General features: G+C 41.8%; 1 long non-coding RNA gene across 1 annotated transcript; it reads left to right on the top strand.

Annotated features, from left to right (window-relative positions):
- Nucleotides 1–7,213: 7,213 nt before the first annotated feature.
- Nucleotides 7,214–17,211, top strand: LOC129147908 (uncharacterized). Its single transcript, XR_008555129.1, has 2 exons — nucleotides 7,214–7,313; nucleotides 17,035–17,211. It is a non-coding gene; the product is annotated as an uncharacterized LOC129147908 (long non-coding RNA).
- Nucleotides 17,212–18,216: the final 1,005 nt, after the last annotated feature.

Genomic DNA, 18,216 nt, shown 5'->3' with positions numbered 1-18,216 from the left:
TTGAATGGAGTCAGTGACATTTGTTGTTGCTTCCCTGTGACTGAATCTGTAGAGCTGGTCTATAGGGATCCCTGGTTCTTAGACGCTTGTCCAATTCTAGGTAGTAAACAGCAGGTGAACGAGGGTACTTTCTTTTATGGTTGTTTAGGCCAATCAGCTAGGCTTAACCAGGTATGGCTAGAAAGCAAGCAAACAAGACATGACTCATATGAGTCATTTTTATGGTCTTTTTCCTAATAAAATGCAGCTTTTCACCAAAATGCCAAATCAAATACTCTACCACTTATATATAAATAATGCAAAACAGAACAGTCATTCTCAAACTTTAGAGTTGTTAATCATCTGAGAAATGTGTTTACAATGCAGACTACTTGGCTCAACCCTCTGAGTCTGATCCATAAATTCTAGGGTGTTCAAGAATGTGCATTTTCAACAAATACCACAAGCTGCTGTCGAGGCTTGTGTTTCTGGGACCAAGTTTTTGACAGTCCTGGAGTAAGGTGTGAAAAAGCACATATGCATGGATGTAAATTCAGTCCCTTCCAAACTAAAAATTAGTTGTCATTAATCCCTGCTTAATCGAACTCATTTTCTTTCATTTATAAATAAATATTTAAACTTTCCCTAAAAGACGGATGGGTAAACACCTGAAATTCCAATAAAAGGACAATAAGTAGATTTTTGTAAAAGCCATAAATCCGCAAGAATCAAGAAAATCTGGAGGAAAAAAATAGCACTAGAAGAGAGATGTCAACAAAATCTTGGGTAGACAAGTAGTTCATGATGTATGGAGCAAGCAGAAATGCCCATGTGCAATGGAGGAAGTGAGAATGGGAAGCCAGCTTGCTCACATCAGCCTCATAGAGGCTTGGAAAAACCTCTGAACTTAGGGATGAGGAGCAGATGAAAGTGGAGCCTTCATGCATATTCTATACTAGAGGCCCGATGCATGAAATATGTGTAAGAGTAGGCCTTCCTTCCCCCGGCTTCCAGCACCGGCTTCCCTCTGGCACCTGTAACCTGGGCTTCCCTCCAGCTGCTGGCAGGCATCCGGGACCCAGGCTTCCCTTGCAGCCCTGGCTTCATCCAGAAGGTCGTCCCGAAGGATGTGCGGTCTAATTAGCATATTACGCGTTTATTATTATAGATTATTATAGATAAGCAGCAGTCAGAGCACAGGTGTCTTCCCCTCCCCCACAAATAGAAGGAAGATTTGTGCTCTAGAAATTGACCAAGAGGCTCTAAACTCAGAGATAACCTGGCCCCTTAAGGGCGAGTGTGCCTATTATCAGTTTATTGCCTCTAAATCCAACTTCTTTGCCCTGATTTAAAATCCTGGAGCTGGATGGGGAGAGCATTTCTGCTTTGTTGACTGGCTTGATAATAGGCTTTGTCAATAGAAGGTACTAGTGACACTCAAAGTAGTAAAAGCCATAAATCTGCAAAGCAGCAGGGGAGCGCTTGCTTCCCCGCTGGTTCTGTTTCTCCTACCATTTTATCCAGTGAGGGAACCAATGGATTGATGTGGGAGGCCTGGTGGTGCTCACAGCGGTGACCCTCACAGACCAGCTCTGGCCACATCTAGTCTGTGCTCTGTCTGTGTTGTCTTCTGTGGCAGCTCCTGCAAAGCCCTCAGGAAACTCTCCCCACTGGATGGCCATTCCGCCCATCCACATGCTCTGCAGCGGCAGCCACCTCTACAGGGCATCTCTGGCCAGTGGCAACCAGACAAAGGCGTCTGAGAGTCCTCTCCCCGTGGAGTCACACACAGAAAAGCACATTTACTTCTCCCGGCAAGGACTTTGACAACACAAGTGAAAGGTTATCTAGCAGGAAAGTTCCTTAGAGGCTCCGTGTTCAAGGATTTTATGGGGCCTGGTCATGTAGACCCCCTCTGCCTAGCACACAGCAAAATTCCAGATTCCCAGGAGGAAAGCAGGTGTTCAGCACAAGCCACACTGTTTACCCCAACAGGTTAGGTGCAGTGAGCCACTCTTTCCATTTATATCAGTCTAGGGAGCTGTTTATCCTTCAGATTCCCGCTGGCCTTAGCAAGGATAGCAGTCTTAGGCTGCGATGTTAACTCGTTTCTGCACAGGTCTTACAAGTCTTTACCAGTATTCTTACCATGTACCTGAAAAGTGCTGAGGGAACTGGAAAGACCCCACCTAGACTTGCAGTTAGTCATCAGTCCAAGTTCAAAACTCGCACAGGCCACTTTAATGATCCTGTGACATTGGGAGAGAAACTGAGACTGCTTGATTTACTTTTTCCATGGGGCTGATGGAAACTTTGAAGGCTATTATACACGAAAACATGTTTTCAGAAATGTTGATTGTTTAAAATTTTGTGATTTTTGCCTACTGAGTTTTCTCCCATGTAGACTTTAGCCGTTTCTTCTGTCCTACTTCAAGGTGTTTTTAAATATTTCTTTCACAGTTTGTCTTAGCTACTAGAAATTCCTGCTATATTCTTCCTGTGTGCCTATCGGCAAGGAGTCATGCAGCATCCCCTGCTCTAGGTAAATCTTTTGATGGGTCCCTTTACCAAAAGAAACCACATCAGTGTAACCAGCGTTGAGTGGGATCCCCAGTGGGCAACTCCAGCAGCCTCTCTCTGTGAGTCTCTGGTTTGCTTTCATTCACAGACTTCCCTCCAGGGCTAAAGGATGAAGAACCACTCCCTTAGTTGCACTTTTTTCCTTGATATGCCCACATTGCAGCCCTCAAGAAGTGATTCTGTTCAAAAGTCAGGGAGCCCACTGACTCAGTAACCATTGTCCACCTCCATTTGTCCCTGCCTTGCCTCCCCAAGTCCACAGATCTCTGAAGAAGCTCAGCACAAATCCGTGGTCCTGTGGCACATTGTCCACTGAGAAGGCTAGTTTCTGTATCACAGGATTGACATGAGATAATGAATATAAAGTGTCTTAGCAAATGTAAAATGTTATGTGAATCATGAGTGTAATTTTATCATGCAATTTTAGAATTGTGCATATCAACCTAATATTTAATGATTTTTATTTATACATAAAGTACCCCATTACTAGTATAATATTGTTAGGGTTCTGGAACCCCCAAGACTTTATAACTAAAGTTTATGCCACAGTTTTAATAACATTTTTATTTGAAATAAATATTTTTAAAAAATCAAATTTAAGTTCTTGGTCAGAATCCCTAATATTTGATCAGTTTAAGTCTTTTTAACTTCGAATTTATACCATACTAGAAGCCTGATGCACGAATTCGTGCAAGGGGCTTGGCCCTCGCAGCCCTGGCTTCATCCGGAAGGTCATCTGGAAGGATGTCCGGAAGGTCATTTGGCTATCTGGTCTAATTAGCATATTATGTTTTTATTATTATAGATATTTACTATTAAATCAATCAGTCAAAATGAGGCTGTTTTGATGAATACATTAACTTTATTTTTTTAAGTTATTTAAATTCTTAAGTTTATTTTGTTTTTCTTCTTTATTTTTTCCCATTGTCATTTATCCCCCCATACCCTCTTCCACCTCCTACTTTTCCCCTGCCCCCACAATCACCAATGCATTAACTTAACCTTTTGCACTCGGATGTCGAGTGTGACTCGACACAGTTAGCATTGGTAGCAGCTCGAGAAAAAAGCAAGCGAGTGCAAAGGGTTAAATCAGAGGTTATGGATATCAATTCGAATCTCATGTTAGTCAATTAATTTTGTTTTGTTTTAAAGGCATAACATTGAGAAAAATCCCAATTGCACAGAATAAAAAAATCATAAAACATAGGTTATTTAACAATGGCTTGCATTAAATCTAACAATGCTCTGTAATTAACTGTTCTAGAAGGGCCTGAAAAGGGAATAGTAGTGTCTCATGACTGTTTCAAAGTTGAATCATTAACAATCTCTACCAAGTGCTGTTATTCTTTAATTGGTTATTATTCTATACAGAGAGCAGAATAAATGGATTCCTCAGATACTATATCTCCACGATTAGTAAGAAAATACATTTTAATTGTATGATAACTTTTGATATTAGTATATTTTAATCTATGACCTTTTACAGAGTTTTATATAACTCAGTTCTTGTCTCTGCTTCAAAACAGTGAGTCTCATTTCTTCATACTGATGTCACATGTGTTTCAGTTTCACCTCGGCACTCTTTGCAGCTTCTGTATACCACCACGGTGCTTTTATTGAATTTATTTAAAATATTGTAAGATATAGAGGCTTGTACAACCATGTTATATTGCAGAGAAATTGCGAATGTGACCACTTTGTCAGCTTTTCCCAAAGTAGTTTCTTGTCTCATTTGAATTATTTGTACAAATATCCTGTCTCAAACTTCACGATGAAAAACTAAAATGTGGTGCTCACAACACTACAAATCATGCTGACAAGTCCACAGTTCAAAGGACAGACCTTAATCAGGTGAGACCATTTGTGTGGAATGACCCAGCCCTGGGACGGTTCTGGGATCCTTTTAGAAGTTGCTGCGTGGCGCTGCGGCACGTAGTGATTCACAGAACACATCTCAGGGGCGGCATTTATTATGTTATGACTCATGCTACTTTCCTGTTACTTTTCTGCTCTCAGTATGTACGGCACTGCCGTTTTGCCAATTTATTTGATAGAGTGATAAAATTGATCCCAACGATCAGAAGTGTCTTCTGTTGTGTAGTAAATCTTTCTTGTTTGTACCTGCATGATTACACTACATAAGGACAGGCAAAAAGGTGAGACCCACGGCATTCCTCCTGTCCGCTCCACTAGAAACAAACTATGACAGTGTTTAAACATTACACTGGTCTAGCAGAGTCTTCGACTTACAAGAATGGAGACATTGTCACTCTTGCGAACATCTGAAAGGAGTGCTTAGTGGAGAAATTGCTAAGCGTGTTCTCAGAAATCTCGGTGTTTACTTCCTCCAAGAAGTCAGAGAAACAGGATGCAGTGGACTTCGATGAGTCATTCATTTGCTATTCTTTGGCCCTTTTGTAGATAGAACATAGAAAAAAAAAAGTGGGTCTATTTTCATGGCTGCCACCAGGACTAATTCTAGGGGAGGCATAGAGCGCAGGGCAGCTGCCTAGAAATCCTGGACGGTCACCCAGTGGCTCCCTTTACCAGTGGGGCAGGGGAAGGTGCTGTGACTGTAAACCCACAGGCTCTCAAGAGCTTTGAATTGACCCTCAGTCCTGGTGTCTGGAAATCCATCATTCTCCATCGACACAGGGACTTGAGCTGAATGAATAATGAGTGCGGTTTAGAGAATTCAATTCAACGCGTGTGTATTGAGTGCACTGAGAACGCACAGTGTTCTGGGCCAGGTGCTGGAAAAGGCAGGAAACAAGGATGGGAGAAAATGCAACAATATCTGAAACGGGTCTAATCCGCAGGAGCTTCCAGTATTGATAGAGAGGCAAAGCACCCGTAGGAAAAAAACGAGAAAGCCTAGAGACAACGAGTAATATTTAAAATCATAACTGATTATAGCCTCTGCATGGGACATGGCTTGGATGGGGGCTGAGGAGGCAAGGGAATTGCCAAGATGCAGTTAACTGGGACAGGGAGAGACGATGAATCCACATTACGGATAAAACAGTGGGAAAGGACAGAATGATGATACTGCAGAAGTGCCAGAAGGAGTATTGACAGACATTAATATCAAACTCTTATTTTGATAGAGAGTCCTGCCAGTCCTCCTAAAAACACATTTTTGTGTGTGTGGAATTCCAAAGTCATTTTCAGTTCTGAATCTATTTTTTCTAAGCCAACTTCAATTCTACTGACTATCAAAACTTTCCTTAAGAAAAATCAAATATAGAACTCCTAGTTAGGATAGTTCTAGAAATGATGGGATTATTAAAGAGAATACATTTAAATCTTCCTAAAATTTATACTTAAACTGAATACAGTTAGGTGTCCAGAATAAGAATATGAGGGAGAATAAGAATAACGAGGGAGATGATATTTTAGTGATTAATCCTCTCAACATAAATCCTAGTTTTAAAAAATGTTTGTGGTTAGATATCACTTGTGTACTCCAAGGAGTCTCCTCCCCTTTCGACACACGGAAGATTATACTTTCCCATTTCCATGAAATTAGGCAGAGCAATGTGCCTAACTTGGATCAGTGCTGTCAGCCAACGTGATGTGAATCACTTGTGGGAGGGAGCTTTGAAGAGCAGGTGCATGATCCCCCATGCTCCTTTTCTCCTGCCACACTCACCAGGAGGTCACAAGCTTAGATGGTGGAGTAAGTATGGCAGAGCCTCTATCATCCTGGATCCCTGAGGCATCTCACGAAGGACGATTGCCCTGAAGAGTCACCTGGGATCTCAAGGGGTGTTGCATGAATGAGAAATAAACCTTGGCTGTGTTACATCAAGATTTGGGGATGCTTGTTATCCCAGCATAGTGGATCCTATCCTGATTGGTACAGTGTTGGATTTTCCTTTAAATTTTGGTTAAAAAATATTTGAATCTGGTTTAGCTAGTTCATTGGTTAGAGCATAGTTCTAATAAGGACAAAGATACAGATTTAATCTCCATGCAAGTCAGTTCACTTCTTGGAGAGAAAGACTGTTTTAGGAGTCCGTGGGAACCAAACCTTTTATGCCTTCTGCAATGCTCTTGATTGCCTCCTTATTTCCAAAGGCACTGCTTGCCTCCCCAGGTGTCCATCACCATTCTGCTGGTACTCGGCCAAGATTTCTGAGCTGTCTGGAGACTAGGTTAAGACCAGCATGATTCTTACATCTCATTTACCAAGCTTTATTGGCATCGTCACATTTCTATGTCTGGGACTTGAATGAAATGATACATGAAGCACGGGATATGGCTTTCTGAGCAGCCAAGGGCTGTCACCCAAAAGTGCAGGGGAGTGACTTCTGCCCAGGGTACACCTTGCCAGTGGGAAGCAGGAGATGGCAAGAGCCAAGCAGCTAAAATGTCCCTCACTTGGTACAAAGCACCGAGGCATGGATTTTCCCTGCAGTATCTCCAGAGGACGTGTCACCCGAGCAGTCTGTTTTCTCCTGTGGAGAGTTGGCCACCTTGGTACTGCATCGCCTCACAGGTCTTCACATTCCTCCTTGCCTTGTTTCCCTTTTTCTCACCCTAACATCATGGGCTTGCACCCCTGAAAAGGTGGCAGCACTTGGATCCTTGTTCAGACTCTAAAGAGAAGCTGGGCTGATGATGAGTCACGGACCTCACCCCAAAGTCCAGACAACAAATTCACCAGTGAAGCCATGGAACCTTCACAGGGTGGACGGTGAACCAAGAGGCTCCTGTGCTCGAATCATCTTGCATCTCTGACTTCCCATCTGGTATATATTTTTTTGTTTCTTCCGAAAGTAAACACATTTGAGAAATTTCTCTAGGAAGGAGCTCCTTGGTTTTTTTCTTTTTGGGGGTATAGGAGGGTCTGAAAAGATCTTTATTTTACCTTTGCTCTTAAAAAGTAATTTGGCTGAGCACATTTCTGATTCTAGTTATTTTCTCTTAGCAATCTGAAGACCTTGTTGTACTGTCTCTGGTTTACTTCTTGCTGTGATGTTTTCCAACAGGCCTTACTAAGTCTCCTGTCTTTCTCCTCTAATTGCTTTTAAATTCCCTTTGTCTTTGGTGTTCTGCCGTCTCACCCCAGTGTGTCTAAGTGTAGATTATTTTTTATTTATCTTGCTCAGTATTTATTGTGTTTCCCTGAGCTAAGGATTCATCAGAATTGAAAGATTTTTATATAGGAGATTATATGAAAGGAACACTCCTGGCTTCTGTCTTCTCTCTTTCTCTTCCCCTTTGCGGAAGATGACTTATCCAATGGCTGAGGTTGGGCTACGTCTCTGAGCTTGCTCAGCTGAGCTTATTGTGCAGTTCTCTTTGGGAGCTGACTGCTGGGAGTAAACTTCCTTTCTGTTCCTTTGTGCTACAGTTTTCAGGGCAGAAAATGTGGAGGATGGGAGAAAGGGCTTTAACGGTCCAGCACTGCCTATGATGGGGTGGGTTTGCTTAATCCTGAAATGCAGTATTAAGAAGGCTATTATTAATGCATATTTATTCATCAGTTCTATCATCACTAAATCTAGTGTTTTTATCTACAGCTGTTTGAATCCAATGTATATTTCTCAATTGGTTCCAAACACAATGGAGAATGGAGTGTCATTTATTGGCCTTCCTCTTAAACCCTAATATCCCTGAGTCCTTCTATTCTGTTATTTTGGAATTCTACTTAATTATATGTTAGACCTCACTTGATTTCCCATGTCTCTTAACTTCCCTATATGTCTCACCTTTCTCTCTTGCTCTTTTTTCCTTCTGAGTAATTTCTTTTAGTTCACGCATTCTCTCTTCCGCTGTGTATAATCTATTGTGTGACCCATTCTTTTTCCATGACACCTTTTCCTCGCTCATGTTTCCCTTTTCTCTCTTTCTCTTAGTGTGTTTGAGTATCTGAAATCCTAGGTGATCTAATTTGACTGTTATTTTCAGTCTCTTGCTTGTGGTGGCTTGTTTCCTTACATCTTCTATGATTTCACCATGCAGTCTTGTGCTTGACTGAACTAACTGTATTTTGGGGGAGAGAACTAAATTGAGACTATGTCTTCTAGGGACAATTAGTGTTCATTACTACCTGTCACCATGTATGCTGTACACACATGGAGACACTTCACTAAATTTCTCAGCTGTGTCTTCTTGGGCTACACAAGTAATGCGGAATCAAGCCCCAAACCCAAAGCTTTAGGAGAAACCTTTTTCCCTACCCAGCTTCTGCACAGGCTGAAAACTTCCCTCAGTGATTCCTTTTGCTTCTGAGCAGCTTTTCTGTGGACACCTTTTTACTGAGGCTCTTTGACTGGTCAGCATCATATGGGGTCTCTGTTCCAGCTTTCACAATGGGAGGGGCCAAGGCTTTAGCTTCTGTTCTTACACAACCATTAAGCTCAGTAAATCTCCAAATCAGCAAATCTCCAAAGGGTAGCTACAGCTTCAGCATCAGCTCATCACCAAATTTTCCAGTTTCAGCTTCATTTTGGTACATACTACTTTTTTTTTTTTTGTCAAAATCATTGATGCCTTTCTATTTTATCTAGAATTTCTAGATGTCTTGTAGTGGGATGTTTTCTCAGGCTATTTTGTTCACAAGATTGACAGAAACAGAAATCTCCAAGATGTTAAGCAAATTGAACAAGTAAAGTTGATTGCCATGGTCCTGTGGCACATGGTAACACATTCAAGTGCAGGGGACTTCTGCCATGCTTTTATGACCACCCCATGTTATTTGAAGAGCTTCCTATGTTCGGAGAGATCCCCATATTTTGGACTTGCGCTTCCTAAGGTGGAAGCCAGAACTTATTTCCCCATCTTCTCATACTGGTGTAGGTAGGGAGCAGGTGTGCTATCTAGGTTGCCTAGCTGATGCCCCCAGGTAAGAATTAGATTTGGAAAACAGCAATGTGAAGAGCAAGAGCACCTGGGGGTCTCTTTTGACGAGAAGAACAACAGAATGTCTGCTTTTGGGGGGAGCAGTGGCAGGGCCTCGGCGTATAGCACCTGGCATCACTGGTGGTCACGGTAGTGCTGGCCTGAGTGGTCTTTCCAGTTCAGTCCTGTGATGAGTCAGATGCTTGTCTATGTAGCTTGCAAGCCCAACCCACCTTCTGGCCCTCTCAGACAGTGTGTGGTACCTGTCAGCCTGTAATAAATTCCATTTCTGCTTTAACTAGCTACGCGGGTGACGGTGTTTTCAATTAAGGACCCCCACTGATAGCCTGTGGATATAGCAATGTACAGAGGTTTAATTATGAAGACTAATCCTGCAAGCTACACGCAGGAATCAATATCATTACGCATATTCCCACCTCATTGAATTCTGTGTGCTAATAAAAAGGTTTATAAACTCAGATGATCAGAATAAGTTTGATATTATATTTAGAAGAGAAAAAATAATTTAGAATTTAAAAATATACCTTTTATCAGCAATTTTGGTTCAGTGGCTTTTTAAACTATATGGAATTCTGTCTGGTTCAAAGTGGTGTGTGTGTGTGTGTGTGTGTGTGTGTGTGTGTGTGTGTTTTGAGTTTGATTTGATCTGTGCCTTAGTTAAAAATAAGAAATGAATATTTGGTTCCAGTTGGGATTTGATGTAAGTTCCTACCAAGGTTATTATGACAAAGATGCAAAGAGGTCAGCATCATAGAGATAAATAATCACAATGATTTTCCACATGATATCCCATGACACCCTGATAAATAAAGACTACACATCTCATTTCCATTTTCATTTCACCTCTGCTCTTTCTGCTTGAAATGTCCTCCCCTTCTGAATCCACAGACCTAGAGTAGAGCTGTCCTTTGAAGCTTCCTTTTCCTGCTGCGCTCTCCATCAGATCTTCCTTTTACCGCAGCAGAAGGAGTTAATTAGCATCCCCCTTCTCTAACCTCGCAAAGCGCTTTGTGAGATCCACTTAATATTTGTGTGTACATCTGTGACCTAGGCAACAATCCCTTCTTGTGGAAGGTGGTTGAGCCCAACAAGAATGGTCTTGCCTGGCCAATATGCACAGTGGTTGAGTGTCGACCTATGAACCAGGAGGTCACTGGTTCAATTCCCAGTCAGGGTACATGCCTGGATTGCAGGCTTGATCCCCAGTGTGGGGCATGCAGGAGGCAGCTGGTCAATGTTCCTCTTATCATTGATCTTCCTCTCCCATCTCCCTCTCCCTTCTTCTCTGAAATCAATAAAAATACATTAAAAAAAAAAAAGAAGTGGAATTGCAGCAGGAGAATTGAGATCTAAGGATTGTTTTTCACGACCCCCCTGACTTCTTGGCCCCTAGTTATGCAATTGGTCCCAGATTCTGAAGGTGCAGAATTTATATGGGCAGTTTCTGCTGGCCTGACTGTGGTTTTTCCTTTAGACTTCTAATTGTCTGCAAAAATGTCTCATTGTTCTGAAATAGCCAGTAGACTTACCCACCCAATTTTTCTTCCAGTTTTTCTTTTTTTTAATGACAGATCCCTGGGAGGTTGCAAAAATTGTACCTAGAGTTCAGTAAACCTAGCCTTCTCCAATGGTGACATCTTATATAGCAGTATTACAATATCAAAACCAGGAAATATATATTGGGACACTACTAGTAACTAAATCACAGATTTTATTTGGTTTCACATGAAGTGTGTGTGTGTGTGTGTGTGTGTGTGTGTGTGTGTGTGTGTGTGTGGCCTGTGCAGTTTGGTCCCATGTATAGATTTCCATAACCACCACCATGAAGATACTGAGCTGTTTTGGCCCCTGGCAAACACTAATCAGCTAGCAGTACAATAATGCGCCCCCCACCCCGCCCTCCGCACAGTTTTGCTTTCCAAGGTTTCAGTGACCTGTAGTCCACAAATATTAAATGGAAAATTTCAGAAATAAACAATTCATTTGTATTAAATTGTATGCCATTTTGAGATAAAATCTCACATCATCCCACCCCATCCTCCCAAGGACATGAATCATCCCTTTGCCCAGTGTATATCCACACTGTGCATGTTACCTGCCTGTTAGTCGTTTAGTATCATTGACTACCTTGGTATTTTAGTGCTTATGTTCAGGTGACCTTTTTTAAATTTAATAATGTCACATTTGCATAACTTTAAAAAAATATATTTTATTGATTTTTACAGAGAGGAAGGGAGAGGGACAGTGAGTTAGAAACATCGATGAGAGAGAAACATCGATCAGCTGCTTCCTGCACACCCCCCACTGGGGATGTGCCTGCAACCAAGGTACATGCCCTTGACCGAAATCGAACCTGGGACCCTTCAGTCTGTAAGCCAACGCTCTATCCACTGAGCCAAACCGGTTAGGGCTGCATAACTTTTATTACAGTATATTATTATAATTTTTCTATTTTATTATTGGTTATTGTTGTTAATCTCTTACTGTGCCTAATTTATAAATTAAGCATTATCATAGGGGAAAAAAACCCATAGTTTATATAGGGCTCAATAAATCTGTGTAATCAGGCATCTACTGGGGGTCTTGGAACGTATCCCCTGTGGATAAGGGGGGACTATGGTATTATTTTTAAGGTGTCTCTTTGTTGCCGAGTACTCACTTAATTTGTTGTTTCTAATTGCTGCATAAAATTCTATGTTGAGTGCCATATTTTGTTTATCCATCCTCCTGGTCACCACCTAGATTACCTATAATTCTTTGTAAGAGCAGACATAATGGCCTGTGCAGATATGTCTCTAAGATGTATACAACCAGGGGCAATTTGTCAAGTCAAATACTGTATGAGTTCTTGATTTGACCAAGCACTACCAGATTTCACAAAACACATCCCCTTGACCGGAGTCTAAATACTTGGCCACTTCTAGTAGCAAGGGTGGGTGGGATACATAGTTTGGCAATCATGTGTCTAGGTAGACTTTGTCATTAGAAGGAGACCATGGCCAGAACTTCTAGTCCTACCATGCTAAGGCTTTTAGTCATGTACTTTTTTTCATATACAATAACATCAACATGTTTCTCCTTTTGGCCATTGTTGTAATTTTATTGATAGACTAGAGCCTGGTGCACAAAATTCATGCACTCACGGGGGTCCCTCAGCCCAGCCTGCGCCCTCGCAGTCCAGAAGCCCTCGAGGGATGTCTGACTGATGGTCATAGCGCTGCCCTGGAGGCGGGAGAGGCTCCTGCCACCACCTCTGTGCTCGCCAGCAGTGAGGCCGGGCTTCTGGCTGAGCAGTGCTCCCCCTGTGGGAGTGCACTAACCACCAGGGGGCAGCTCGTGTGGAGTATCTGCCCGTGGTGGTCAGAATGCGTCCTAGTGACTGATTGTTCTGCTGTTTGGTCGATTTGCATATTAGCCTTTTATTATATAGGATTACTTTTATGTTGATGTTTTCCTGCATTTCTTGGATAAGCTCTACTTGATCATGATGCGTTTTTAAAAATTTGTTAATATTCCATCGAGGATTTTTTCCATTTACATTCATAAGTAAAATAGACTTATACTTTTCTTATTTATTCTTATTCAGTTTTAGAACTATATTAACTTCATAAATTGAGCTGGTAGTTTTCAGTCTTTCTTCTATTTTCTGAAATTACTTGTATAAGATAAAAATTAACTGCTTCATAGACTTTTCATATAAGTCACCTATAAAAATGCCCTGAATATTTTTTAAGGGAGCTCTCTGATAATCATATCAAGTTCTTTAACATCTTATAATTTACTTTAGTTTTGTATTTCTCCTTCTGCCAATTATGCCTTTTTCATTTTTCAAGAAATATATCAAATTTCCTTAGTCTTAAAAATGTACTAGTGTATAGTTAGCTGTTCATAATACTCTTTTATTGATTTCTAAATCTCTGAGGTATCTGTAGTTATTTCCTCATTTGCATTCTGCATTATTTTCTTATTGGCATCTTCTAGCTTTCCTTTTTTATCTGAAGTAGTCTTGTCACAGGTTTATTTATTAATCTTTCTAAAACTAGTTTATGGTCGTATTAATCTTCTTTTGTTATTTGCTATTTTATTGATTTCTGTTCTACCTATATTATTACGTTTTTCTTTCTGTTTCTTTGCTTATTCTTTCCCCATCTTTTTGAATATTATACTTTGTTTGTTTTCAACATTGATTTATGTGTATTGCTATTTAAAGACATATTGCTAATGCATTAACATTGAATTCATGGCCAATAGCACTATAACTCATGCCTCAGTGAAGCTCATCTAACACATGTATTTTCTGCATTATGGTACATCAGAACTCCCTCCCCTTAGAAACACTGGACGGCACTTTAACACCGTTATGGACCAAGTCATGTCCACCCAAAATTTGTATGTTGAAGCTCTAGTCACCAGTGTGAATGTCTTGAAGACAGGGCCTTTCAAGAGGCAATTGAGATAAACGAGGTCATAAGGGTGGGGCTTTAATTTAATAGGACTGGTGCCCTTCTAAGAAGAAGAGATACCAGGAGTGCAGATGCCCAGAGAAAAGGCCAGGTGAGGACATAATGAGGAGGCAGTCATCTGCAAGCCAGGAAGAAAGAGCTTTAACCAGAACTCAGCCTGGCTGGTACCTAGATCTTGGATTTCCAGAACCCGGGGTTTAAGCCACCCAGTGTGTGGTATCTTGTTGCAGCAGCTTGAATGGACTTATAATACCCACTAAGCTTGGGGACCATTTTAAATTATGAAATCACCAGCAGAAAGCACAAAGGAGGAATCAAGTAGATGAAAGGGAACAGGTCTCATCACCTTCGTTTGGCTTATCTGAAAACCATATCCCTCTTGCCAACCATAGTTCTCTCACCTTATACTCTTGTGACACCTTGCTCGTGACACTACTGATTCAGGGTGTGGTATCCTGCGGTTGACTTCTGGGATCCTATGTCACTTCTTGAGTCAGTCATAGGTAAAGCCCCATTCAATCATGTCTCTGTTCTCATAGAGTCTAACTTCCCCAGCTTGAGGGCCTCTTGGGTTCCAGTTTACATATTCTATCATCTTTCTGTGCTTAAAAGAAATCTGCCTTATCCTTTTTTTCATCTTTGATAGATTTAATTTTTATCAAGTTTTAATATGCATATAGTTTAAAGCAGTGGTCGCCAACCTTTCAGACCTCACGGACCACCAGTGGTCTGCGGACCACCGGTTGGCGACCACTAGTTTAAAGAATCAAGTACTTCCACAAGGCTTGTTACAAAAATAATAATATTAATAGTTGCCTTCTGATCTCCCCTCCCCAACATTTCCCATTCTCCAGAGAGAACCACCCTCAAATTTTTAAACCAATTAGTTTGGTATTTACATCTCTGTATCTAAATTACATGGTTATATAGTTACTTCTTGATTTTTTTTTTTCCATTTTAGGTATTATGTATAGATTCTCCACTCCTAATCCTCCCAATAAATAATCTTACATTTTGGATAGATCAATACACAGTGTTTATATTATTAATGGGCATGTAACTGCTAAGTGGCATGATGTACAATGATTTGTTTTTCTGTACAAGTTATTATTTTTCCTACAATTAATTATTGTCTTTTGTTTGTTGAGTAATGGTCTCTGTACTTATAAGTAATTTATTTCCAAACTCTCCCTCTGGTATATAAATCTTTCCTTAATTATGCTTAAATACACCAGATTGATCAATTTCATTTTCTGGAAGAATTCTCCCTGGGTCCCTTTTCCTGTTCCAGTTGGGAGTAAGGCCCCACCCTTATGACCTCATTTAACCTTAACACTTGCTGTCAATGTTCTAATGCTCTCTCTGGGTTTATACCTTTACTAGAGGCGCAGTGCACATGAAATCGTGTACAGTTAGGGTCCCTAGGCCTATCCTGGCCTCCAGTCACATGGCCTCTGCTGCCCTGCGACGCTATGTGAAACTCCCTGCCCTGGGACGCTCCGCTATGCTCGCGGCCCCTTGACTGCTCGGCAAGGCTCCCCCTGCCCCTTCATTGCTTCACAAAGCTTGCTGCTGCCCCCACGAAGCTCGCAGCTGGACACTCCGTGAAACTCCCTCCCCCCTCCAAGGTCCACCACTGCTCCATGAGGCTCCCTGACCCCGCAACTGCTCCTTGAAACTTCCCCGCCCCACGGCTTGTTTGTGAAACTCACTGCCGCCTGGGTGACTGCTCCTCTAAGCTCACAGCCACCCCGTGAAGCAGCATGCCACCTCCCCCCCCGCTCAACAGTCCCCAGTCCCGCCCTGCTGCCAGCACCCCCTCATGGTGAGCGGCTCGGGGGCTGAGGGAGAGGGGGGACCGAGAGGTGCTCCATGCACTTTATGGTGACTGGTCGCCTGTTCGGTCTTAACGCCACCTCGCTCTTTATATATCTTAGGATTCTGGCCAAGCGCAGTCCTGTAGTAGCTTCCTGAAAATGGTAATAAATTAGAAGTAAATCTTTTTAAAGCTGTACACATGTCTGAAAATGCCTTTATTCTACCCTCACACCTACTTAAGAGTTGCCTGAGAATATGAGGCTGGAAATTCCTTAGAACTCAAAGGCATTGCTCAGTTATCTTCTAGCTTCCTGTATAGTGGAGAAATCCAGTGTCATTCTAATCCTTTCTAATTCTTGGTACTTAATGTTCTCTATCTTCCTTTTCCCACCAGCTTTTTTTTTCTTTTTGTCCCAGCACTCTGAAGTTTTACAATGATATATCTTTTTGTGAATATACTTTTTTTCATCGTGATACATCCTTAACGAACCCTTTTAATATGGAAATGTGTGTTCTTCCATTTGGGAACTGTTCTGGAATGGTTTCATGGACAACAAACTCCTTGTGCTTCCACCATTCTCTTTCTGGAATACCCATTATTTAAATTTTGGACCTACTAGACCTGTTCTCTCATTTTAAAATCTTTTTATTACCATTTTTCTTCCTCTTCTCCTCTATACCCTGAGACAAATTCCCAACATCATCTTCTAGCCCTTCTGTTGAGTTTTTCATTTTTTTCTCTTATATTTGTATTTCCCCAAAACACTCTTTGTTCTTGAATATGCCTTTTTCATAGCGCTCTGTTCTTGCATGGATGCAGTATTTTCTCATCCCTTGAGCACATTAAGGGTAATGTGTCTTTAAGTTTTTTTCTCTTGCCTGTAATGTTTCTGTTTACTTGTTTGAACCCCTTTCTTTCCTATTAGAGGCTTTCCTCGTTTCCATGGAGATCCTTGTTTGCTCATATTTTAGAGGGAAACAGTGAAGATTGAAATCTGTGTGTGGGTAGGATGGGGTTATCGACTCTAGTCTTCTCTCTAGATAAGTGCTAGCTTGGGGGTTTCATTGGGAAACTGAACGTCAGGGCGATTAGGACCTTTTCCTTGAGCAGGTAAGGTTTTTTCAAACTGATAAGTGTTTTCTAATATCCTGCCCGAAAAATAACATGAATATTCTCTCTGCTTTCTGCAAGCTGGGTGGAGTAGGATATCAGTCCCAACATTCAGTAGAAAAATTTTATTTAATTTCTCTGTTTTTAATGTAGTCTCCTATCAACTCTGTAGGGCATCCCCAATCCAGAAACCCTCTGTTTTACCCTCTGCAGAGAATTAACCTGCTGGCCTCGCCCCTACCTGCATGGTGCAGGGGAGAGAATCTGGGATCTAATTGCTCCTTCTGCAGATCTTGAAGCAGTCTTCCTGTTTCAGCACCATCATCACCCTACTTCTGGAGATACCTTTGCCTTTTGAGGATGTAGTACAGTAAATCATTTTGCACCATGGCTTTCTCCTCTGCTGCCTTCTGATTGATTCAGCCTTTGAAGTTCACTTAGTTACCACCCTTCAGTAACTGCTTTTTCAAGCTCCCACATTGTGCTACTGTTGTGTGTGTTTTTTTCCTATTCTCTTTGTCCCTATCTGTGGTTTGTATCTTTTACTTTTGTTCAAGTTAATGTTGTGTGTGTGTGTGTTTTTTTTTGTGTGTGTGGGGGCGGGGGGAGCGAGGGGGTAAAGGCTAACACATGAGTTAAACTGTTATCCACAACTAGAAATTCCCCTGCCTTACGGGTACCCCGCCCTGCCCCCTCCCAGACCACAGCTCCCACAGTGGCTGTGCTCAGCTGCACCAGTTCATTTGTGGCCTCCAGGACTGCTTGACGGTTTGCTTGGAACCAGGAAAGTTGATTGCCCTCCAAACATTCACTGTAAGCACCTCCCCTATGCCAGCCCTGACCAGTCGGCAGGTCTCATGCGGACTGGTAGGATTTTAGAAAGACCAGAATGTTCCCTGCTCCCTCTTCCTCTGCTCCCTATTGCTGTGAATAAATCACCAGGCTGTCTTGTAGAGTGGTGGCCAGACGTGTTGCCAGAGTGGCCCTCCTTTATGGGGACGGCAGACCGGTGGCTCAATACAAGCTCTGTGCAGTGGTCTCAGGGGTCTGTTGTTTAGCTTTTAATACATCTGGTGTATAGGGTTTTGTCCATCTGTCCACTGTGGCCAATGTTAGAAAACTAAGGTGAATCAAACTCCTAGCACATTATTCCGCTTACAGAGTACTTACGAATTTATAATGGGCTGTGCCTCTTTCCAATACCTGGGTCATTTATGTCTGCTATCCAGGGTGTTCTTTCTCAGGTTTCAAGCCAGAAGGAAAGCTCACAGTTATCAGATGTCTCCTGTCCACCAAGATACACTACCTACATTTTCATACAGTATTTCCAGTTAATCTGCACTCAAACCCTGTGAGGTGTTATCTCCATTTTACACATGTGGAAACCAGTTGTTC

Source organism: Eptesicus fuscus, chromosome 22 (genome assembly GCF_027574615.1).
Source record: "Eptesicus fuscus isolate TK198812 chromosome 22, DD_ASM_mEF_20220401, whole genome shotgun sequence".
Taxonomy (NCBI): Eukaryota; Metazoa; Chordata; class Mammalia; order Chiroptera; family Vespertilionidae; genus Eptesicus; species Eptesicus fuscus.
This window is presented reverse-complemented; position numbering and strand designations above follow the sequence as displayed.